Below are 10,250 nucleotides of genomic sequence, written 5' to 3' on the forward strand. Positions count from 1 at the left end.
TGGTAGCATTTGAGAAAAAATTATTTTGCATTCCCTCTTACGGATGCCATTTACAGATAAGCTGTATAAGCTGTGTTTGATTAGAGCAAAAGGCAGGACTGCACTCTTTACATACAGATAAATGAAAAAGAAACATTTTAATTTCCCACTTAATGTACATAAGCTGAAGTTAAAATTGTTTTCCTTCTTACATCATTTTTCTTTACTAAGGTGGTACAGGGCATCCAACGAACTTTACTACTGTGATATATTTTGTGTAAGGAATCTGCAGAGTATTTCCTGTGCACCCCACATTCTCCTCATGTTCTTCTCTCTTCACCAATGTAAGACATATTTTCTGGAGATCACAAATACTTTTTTTTCTGATAAATAAAGCCATTGTTTTGTTTTATACATTTCTTCTGGTGTTAAGATCTTTATAAATCTTTCTTTAAGTAAGGGACAAACTAACATTCTCCTATGCAAATAATATACTTGTTTGCATTAATAATTTAGGGCTGACTTTGAGTTGACCCCATATTTTATCCTTCAGCAGGGATCTATGAAGGGATATTTATAATACCTGTGGACATCTTGCATTACACCTGTGGGAGCTTTCGTCAGCAGTAGATGAAAAGCAGAAACATGGACAGACTAAAACATGGCAAATATATGCAAAAGACAGATTGAACTTGATTTATTTAGCGGTCTATTACTTACTATAGCCCTTCTTGGTGTCTCTCTTGGGTAAATGAAATGGCATTATTTCCTGTAACAGTAAAATAAAACTGGAAAAAAAGGAGCCCGCATAATAAAGTAACACATGAAAAAACAAGCTTAAATAAAAAAATGTTATTTCCTAGATCCTAAATACAGTATATTTTCATATAAACCTTCAACAATTTCTATTGTTGTTGATTCCCATGTGAAATAAAGTAGCAAATTCTTATTCTTATTTGTTGTTACCATGTTTAGAGCACCCATTCGAGTGCTTGCGTTGTAGATATGACTACATGAACATTCAGATGAGCAGTGCTTACAGAACGTGTTCTCCATCTCAACCCTCCCAAAACTATTTATTATGGACTTTTGCTCTGCACAGATTTTCCAGCTCCCTGGTGATGTAGAAATCAATCCTCAAAGAAGCTAATCCATTCTATGTCCATAATTACAAGTGGCATTAATCACTATGAACAGGAAGAAATTATCCAGTTGTTTATTAATAAAGAATCATCTTCCCCTTTACATGCAGTAGAATCAGAGAGATTGCATGGAATTGGCATGACTGGTACGGATAAACTCTGCTTAGAAATGCAGAGATGGAAAAGAGAGGTGGGGAAAATGTACAGACAATAGATTATTAATCTATTTGCCACTTACTTGAAAAAGAAAGAAAGGTCTGCTTTTAGGCAGCAACTATTAAAAACCAAGTTTCCTGTACGATGAGGGCAGAAGTTCAGCAGTGAAATAGATCTTACTTATCTTCTTCTCAGCAAACTAGATTCTTCATCTTGTATGGCCAGATGTTGCTATGCAACATCTGAGGAGAAAATACTTCCTTGTAAGCATCAGTCCTCCTTTGTAACTGGGAGAAAATATATCTGGGTTTGCAGATCAGCTCTTCCAAGACAGTCAGCTACTTTTTAATGCATATGGTACTGAGGGATCATATCTGGGACAGGCTCTCTAAAGCCACCTGAAAGGGTTAGAAATACTTGTGTAAAAGAAAGGAAGACTGCTTCTCTTTGTTTCCTCTTGTTTAGTCTTAACCAGAAGGAAACAATATATGGAACACCAGGGGACATTATATAAAGGAGCACAGATTAAAGACAATCCATTAAGTCTGTCATCTATTGCTTTTCTCTGATTACCTTTATCTAGGTTACTCAGGTCACAGCTTTTTTTGGAATGTTTCAGTCACTCTGTTTTTGTGAAAAGAGAGCAGAAATATGTCATAGCAACACACTCTCTTAAGTAAATGTCATCCGTCCTCCATTCACCCTTAGCTTTTGGAGTTTACCACGGGAGTCATGACCAGGACAACAGGGATCAGAGCATATTGCAAAGCTACCCATAATCATGACCCAAAGCCATCAAACCACAAACACAAAGTATGTCTCCTTCTTGCATAGACAGGATTAACTACCAGTGCTTTAGAAGGGAAAATGTCCATATGCTCTGTTATGCAGAATTTGCACTAACCCCATCTTCAGAAAGTCTTGATAAAATATGAAAATTGCATCTTTTCCTAAACAGTAGAGGTATATTGGCAGGACACAGCACAGACATACTAAAGTCCAAATAATAACACAAGGCTACACAGTGCTACCATGATTATATCCTATGACACTGCTGCTCCTTTACACCTTTTCTATGAAATTTATAATCTATTACTCCCTACATTACCAGTTAAGGTGCTGAATGGTCCCTTCCATTACTGTTGAAATGTTGTATGACTAATTTTACTATGTTTCCTTGGCTTAGATAATTCAGCACACTAACTTAGGAAAAAAAAAAAAAGGAGAAAAGTTAAATGTCCAGTTCATTTTCTAAATAAGGAAGACAAAATTTCTGGTCCTTTGATTGTTTTGGAAATGCAACCTCAAATTCTGCTGTAACTATCCAGAAGTATTTTAAAATAAAAATTACCTAATATTGACCAAATCATGAAAGGCTAAATGAATAAAATCTGTCTACAGTTTACAGTTTAATATTGGACAGAAACACAGTGAGATCACAAGACTAATTAAGTAAAACTTTCTACACTAAAAAGGATGGTATAAAATGCAGCCAATCTTAGCAAGGCAGAGTTATTCTTTCTACCGGATTAACATGAAAACCAGAAACAAGGTGCGAAGAAACTTTAGAGTAGTGACAAAGATGTAATTTAGTGTTTTTTTCAGGAACACGTTCCTTCCCTTTCACCTTTCCCTTCCCCTTTCCCTTCCCCTTTCCCTCTCCCTTCTAATTCCTTCAGAAATCAGGGGACAGCTCTAGTGACTGACTCGGAGAAGGACAAGTAAAATTTCCATGGTTTTGGGAGGAGAACTATGTCTCCAACTGATGTTCATGGGGAGGAACTTAACTTCAGGTTGACGTTGCTTATTGGTATGAATCAATGTCTGTCAGGCACAGGAGGAGAACCAGGAACTGGAGCCAAAATTTCTTGAGTTATTGGCAAGAATAAAAAAGTGGAGAAAAACATAAGTATTTTGATTTCTTTTTCTTCAAAATGTGGAATCATCATGCACAAAATTATTTTGAAAAAGCAATTTTTTAAAGAAAAATGTACTCAAAAGATACAAACACATTTTCTTGTTTGTTATTAATAGAATTGGCTAAGTGATTATCCCAGGGTACTCTTAGCCAATTATTCCCCCACTGTTTCTTGATGTTTAATTTTTGTACATCTATTATATTTTTCTATAAAAGTCTTGTAAATTCATCATGATAATAAATTGCATCTTTTTCCTGCATGTAGGGGAGATTTAGAAGCATGACTGAGGAGAGTAAGAAATATTTCTTAATACATATAAAAACCTTTCTGGAAGTTATGTTCCAAAAGTAATTTCAATTAATGTTAAGGGAATTAAAGATGGAAAATTTCATTCAGATTCCTCTGTTTTAGCAATGCAGCAGAAATGCTATTTTAGCTCTACTGGAAGGAGAACCCGGAATGCTAATGTTTCTTAGAACAAAGAATGTACCAAACTCACTGATACAATATTTATCTACTCCTCCTTAAAAGAATAGTAAATGATTGTGTATGAGCAACATGGACCAGGCAATACAAATCATTTTTTTCAACATGTAGTACGTTTACAGCATGGATACATTCACCAAAGAGCTTATGTGCTTTGACAGTGCTACTTTTCTTGCTGTGTCTAAAAACATCCTCAGGGTCAAGCAATGGAAGATTGTATCTTTCTAGTATAAAAAACTTTATATAGAAGAAGTGGTAAGTAGTTATGCATAACAAACTCCCTGGGAACAATTTACTTTAACTTACTTTTTCTCTCAGCCTCCCTCTCAAGCTGTTCTTTGACTGGCACATTCTATGACTCTCCTTCTCTCCAACTGCCATCAGATGGATGTCACTGTCCCCAGTTCAGTGCTCAGCAGATCCTGAATGAAGCAATTCTTAGGCAAATCCAACCAAGTCATTTTAGCCCACGTTTGGTTGTGTGTGGGAGCTACTGAGTCACAGCTTGAACCTCTGATTGATCACCTGAGGCGAGCTATGAGTCAGCCAGAGGAGCACAGGTGAAGGCAATTCACCTGTGCTGCTGGAAGACCTATTTAAGAGCTGGCTGCCAGTGGGGAAGGATCTCTTCTAGAGATCCCCTCTGCTGGTGTTTTGTGGGTGAGCCCAGGGTAGGGGTAAGCCTTCTATTTATTCTCTTTTGTTATCATAGTCTACTTTGCCTAACTCTCTTGTTTATTTTGTGATTATAGCATCCTTATATTCTTTGCGTATACAGGTTACTAGCTAAATTCCTGTTGTAAATGGACAAACATTTGAGTCAAATCAGGTTAGTTTCTGTAGTGCCTTCTATCAAGTCACAAAGTAAATACAGGCACTTTGTGAAAAGCTTTCTCAAAAGAAACAAACAGAAGAATGTTTCCATTCTGGTAGAGTAAAATGACTGTCTACATACAAAAACTATTGCACTAGAAGGTGGGAAAAAGCTTTTTCCTGGTGAGGGGGGGGTCTGGGTCTGGGAAGAGAACAGGAATCAACAAAATTAAATTTTAAGTTTTATATATCTTTAGTTTTAGAAAAACTTATTTCAGGAAAGCCCCAAAAGAATGTATGCTGGGCCAATATTAATAACCTCGAAAAAAATCCTGTAATGCACTCCGCTGGGTTGCAAGTCAAACTTATTTTTTACTGGCATATCCCTCAAAGACTCAGTTATCATTTAAATTACGGATGGCTGAGGGAAGGCTGTTAGGCTTTTAGTGGGGGAGCTGGCTGCAAATGCTGTTCTAATTTATGTACAGATACCAATGCTAATTAAGTAATAGCAGAGGATGTCTTTGAGTTTATAGAGTGATAATCATTTCCCCTGTGTTCAATAAATGCTGCAGCTATAGTGTGTGGTGTTAATTTCACACTACAGTGGGAACTGGTGATTGTTGCCAAATATAATTGTAAGTCACAGGCAGTTTGGATTATTACAGTCAGGTACAGTGCCCAGAGAAATTATTTAGTCTATAATCACTCTTTAAAGTCACTACCAGATATGCAAAAGTTGAGTTTTTGCCCCTGCAACAATACACTGTATAACCTATCCTTAGCCTGTGAGTAACTAGCATTAGATACTTAAAATTGATATTATGGAAAATGTTTTCAGTATCAGGAACTTTTCTCTTGCTCTCATTAGATGTACAAAATCTCATTAAGATAATAGACATAAGGCAAGCTCACCTTCACTTCGGAGGCTTGCACCAAAACCACTTTGGATTTCCCTAGAGCAGAAGACATCAGTGTTGTTTTTTATGCTTTCCTGTATGTTCTTTCCAGGCAGGCTGCACTCACAGCCAGACTTAATGCCAGTGTCACATGCACAGAAGTGTCATACATTCTTGTTGCACAATGTCTTTCAAAATCAGTCAGTGCAAAAATGTGATCCTGTCTTGGAAGGCTTTGTTTGCTACTTGACTAATAATGAAACACTGAAAAAGGGGACTCCAAGTGATCATTTTGAAGTAGCCATTCCTCCAAAATCCATCAGCATAAGAGTGTATATTAATTAATTTTTTTATTCCCTTTCTTTCCCTCACCACTAACAAAAAAAAATAAAATAAAATATAAGAACTAATTGTGATGTAGCAACACTGGTGGCCCCTTATGTTCAGAGATCTCTGCTTTGAAGAAATCTGACAGGGAATGGCATTTAAAGCAGCTGATTTTCCTCTGGGATTAATGTGTAACAGGCCCAGGAAACAATACCAAGCATGGACATAGAGCTGCATCCTATTCTCATGTGGTCAGTGGAAGTTTTCATGCTCTCCCAAACTTGATACGAAGCTGTTTCTGCAAGCCATACCCAGGGATGGCACATGTGGAGGCAACTGGGTGGAGATGTCAACAACAGCTGAGGTGGCAAGCAGCAGCTGGTGTGATTGCGGCACAGGCAACAGCTACCCAAATTCTTCTTGCCTCTGCCCCCAGGAGCAGCACTCTGATTTTGCCACTGCTATTCTCCTCTGGTAGATAATGGTCTCCCTGGAGAAGTGCTGGAAGATGGATTATCTACAGTTTCAACACAGGACCAGGCATTGCTGCTCAAAGGAAGATAGAAGGGAAAATTGTAAGGAAATGCACTGAAATCTCTCTGTGTTCGTATCTGAGTTGTTCTGATCATTGTAAATGACATGGTAGATGTTTTTTGTTTTTACTTTGTATGAGTTCGTCTATATAGGTACTCAAATTCTTGTGAGATCCCATTAAAATGCCCTGCACTCCACTGCACCTTCATGAAGGCGCTTGCTTTATTTCAGAATGAACTCAAAATTAGAAATCATGAATGCTGCAGGTCACCAACATAAACAGGTCTATTTATTAACAGCATTGTGTCACAACATCTTCAGTGCTGAAGAACTTAGTCCCATGCTATATCTACTGTTTCCTGCAATACCATTTGTATTTCACTAAGGATGAATGAATGCTCTCTTCATATGAAACAGATCTCTTCCTTAATCACTTTGGTTCTTAATCACTCTTCTTTCTTCCCACACAAACATCCAGTAATTTTATTTATTTACTTATTGCTGGTTTTGTTTTCTTTTGCTTTGTTGTTTGTTTGCTTTTGTTTTAGTCGTGGTGTTTGTGATTGGCCAGTTGGTCGGTTTGAATTTTTCCGCTTATTGTTGTTTTGACTAGCTTTGTTATTTTCTGTGTCCACAGACTGACAATTTCTCACTTAATCATCACCTCTTTATCCACTTTACAAGAGGATGGCCTATCACAAGTCTCCTGGATCCTTTTGAAACTGATTCCGCAAGGCTGTAAGCCTATTGTCCAGAAGGAAGAGAGTATTTTTCCACGAGGCCATGCCATGTTAATGGTAATATCTATTAGACCTGTCAGTCAATATTCTATGAAATATACTTCAATCACAGGTGTTGTTTGTGTTTGTTAGTTTTTGGTTTTTGTCTTTTCAAATATTTGGCTTTGAAAGACAGCAAAAAATCAAAAGATTCTCATTATGGTAAGTAAATATGTAGATAAGTATGAAGAAACAAGACAAACTTTCTGATAATGAACTTCAGAGACACAATGAAGACACTTGTCCATTGAGGATTTGGAAGATTTCAGAACTAAAGCAGAAGCTTTTGTGGCCCAGAATATCAAGGGGATAGTTGTTTATTCAGCTGAGTACAAGATACTAATTCAAGCCCATAATTCTTCAGTTACTAGAGCAGCCCCCAGCTGAGATTTGCACAAAGATCTCAGCAGCCAAACTGTGGATATTTTTATTTGCATAATATTAGCTACCTGGCTCTATAGCAGCAGTACTGTCACGTTTCATCCCATGGCTTTAATTTAGTTTGCCAACACTTTCTTGCTCACATTAGCAAATATTAAAAATACATTATATTTTTTCTCCTGTACAGTTCAAACCACCGCAAAGGATTTTCTATCCCCTTTGGGTGCTCCTCAGTAAAATTAGCTCACAGCAGAACTCCCTACATGTGATTGGCAGCAGTTCTCCATGAATAGTATAACTTTATGGCATAGTTTCCTGTTGTATGGAGGGATTTCCTTCCTTCATGTAGGATTAAAAATATGTACTATGATTCAGCCAATGGGCTTGCAAGAAGTTGTAACTCACTGCACTGATACCAAGAATGAATAATCAATTACAATGAAACTTTGGGTTTCTAATACAACTAGTGATTTCCCAAAGCATTTAAAAAAAAAAATTCTGATGTCAGATTTTAATTTAACGAATAGAATAGAAAGTTTTCTAAGTATATTAATGTAAAAATAAATATATTTTATAGAGAAAACACTGAAAGATATGTATTAAGACTGGTCCGAGATTATCTGGCATGCATATTTTTCAATAACAGCTGTGACAGTCATGTAGATCATAGAGTCATAGAATGGTTTGGTTAGAAGGGATCTTTAAGATCTTCTAGTTTCAACCCCATGCTGTAGGCAGAGACATCTCCTTCTAGACCAGGTAATGGGTTATGTCTAATGAAATTATCTTTCAGCTTTTATTTTTATACATTTTAAACTTATAAACTTGCTTATCAATTTCATTCAGGAGTTTGTATCAATATAAACTTCTTTTGGAGCAGCAATATTTCCTCCAAACACCATCTAGGAAGAGGTATGCTTCAAAAGAATTTACTAGATAGCAGTGAAAATTTCCTAAATATTGTTCAGAATGATTGCGTATGAAATGAGGGGCACATAATGGAAGTAAAAAGAATAAACTTAAAGAAATAAAAAAAATGAGGAAGAAAAGTCATGGACTAAAATAATGTGTTAAAGAGCAAAACAAGATATTTGATTGTTTGTTTGTTTTTTTAATGTAACAATTTCACTGATTTTCTTCATTATTTTAGCTGGATAAGTATTGGAAATTGCTGAAATAAATGAAATGACACCAGAATAAGATTTTCCAGGAAGCCTCCAGAGGTGAATTGGATTTGTTTACTTGCAGTTATTTGGAATGAAGTGCTGTAATTTGATGTACTGGGATATATGTCACACATCTGGCATGAGCTGATTAAGTCACCTACACCAATTTTGATATAAGAATGATTAGTTTTACAAAACTAGTACAATAAACTTATTACAAGGTAAAAGGAATTGTGGCAAAAAAATATTCATAGGAGCCATGTAAAAAGCCCTATATTCAGAACTAGAAAAGTATTTTAATGCCATTTGTTATTGAATGCAGTAGGAATGCTTATGCTGAAACAACAATGAATTTCTCAGTAAAGGGAAATTTAAAAAGCTGTATGCTTCATCATATTAGATTACTAGATTTTATGTGATTTCTCTCTTTCTGAAACAGACCTGGTGAATGTATTTGCATAGTTTCTGCCCATATAGGCCTGTCGTTTGGAAACAGAAGTGTGCTGCATGGAAGGAAATACATTGCATGTAAAATCCTGAACCAGAAATGTTGGAACGGTAGGAAAGAGATGACTGTAGAAGTGGAAAGAAAGTATCACAGTTGCAATCCTCCTTCCCCTCCTCTGCAAAGCAGGCAGATCAAGGAGCACTCCTTTGTGTTTTAGTGTCATGACTTCCTTAATTATAGTTGACTCCCATCCACAGGTGTTGAAGGGAAGTGAATTACTAGAAGTCATATGATACAGTGTCCAAAATCTTTGAAAACATACCAGCAAAAGGAGGTTGTGAAAGTGGAAATTAGCTGGTGTGTCCTTTCTCTGGAGACCCACAGGAAGCTCCTAAAGCCGCAGAAATATTTGGGCACAGAAGGTGTTCATAGCAGCCAATGGCGGTGTGGACCAAATGCAAACCTGTAATGGATAAAGGGAAAGGCTCCTAGGTTTTATGGAAAAGTTCAGCATAAAACCTGTTTGTTTTGCTTCAGCTATGAAAAAAAAATGAATTTCTAGTTTAACTGAAAGTGTAGAGAAGGCATTTTTCCACATTCCTGCATCCGTGGTGTAGATCTGCTTTGTTATTGTGATGGAGGAGTGAGTGCGTGGAGTACAGGACTATAGACCACTTTCAGTACCAAATATCCTACCGTGCCCTAACTCCCACACAAATAAATCCCCTTACATCAGTAGGGACATACAGAGTTCAATATCAGGGCAAAATCCAGCTGTGCGTTTCTGTGCTTCATAATAATGTGATTGTGTTGGGGTACTGCAAGTGAGGGACAATGCTGAAGCCTTCACAGATCAAATTCCAGCACAAAACACATGTTCTGGGGGAATAGTGTTGGGAATCATAGGGTATCAAGTCTGGAGCTATTTGGCATCAGATGGTATGTGTTTACTGTCACAATCTTGTTTTGTGGTGAAAGCAAGTTGCTGGTGGGAAAGGAAGTTAGAGAGAATAATATCATCTACCTCTAAAAATAATATCAGTTTTACAATAGGTCTTTTTCTCTTACGCTGTTTATATAGGCAAATTACTTGGCACACTCTGCTCTGACAGCACAGAAGCATGCTTTAGACTGCTATTTTTGAGCCACCTATTCATCACAGGATCTTTATTAAAAATGTACTTTCCATTCTTCTGCAAACAAATACAAAAATCTGGTCTC

General features: G+C 36.8%; 1 long non-coding RNA gene across 1 annotated transcript; it reads left to right on the top strand.

The window, feature by feature from the left end:
* The first annotated feature begins 4,323 nt into the window (after positions 1 to 4,323).
* On the top strand, positions 4,324 to 8,764 carry LOC125686885 (uncharacterized). The gene is made up of 3 exons (XR_007373930.1): positions 4,324 to 4,359; positions 6,200 to 6,296; positions 6,893 to 8,764. It is a non-coding gene; the product is annotated as an uncharacterized LOC125686885 (long non-coding RNA).
* Positions 8,765 to 10,250: the final 1,486 nt, after the last annotated feature.

This window comes from Lagopus muta, chromosome Z (assembly GCF_023343835.1).
Source record: "Lagopus muta isolate bLagMut1 chromosome Z, bLagMut1 primary, whole genome shotgun sequence".
Classification (NCBI taxonomy): Eukaryota; Metazoa; Chordata; class Aves; order Galliformes; family Phasianidae; genus Lagopus; species Lagopus muta.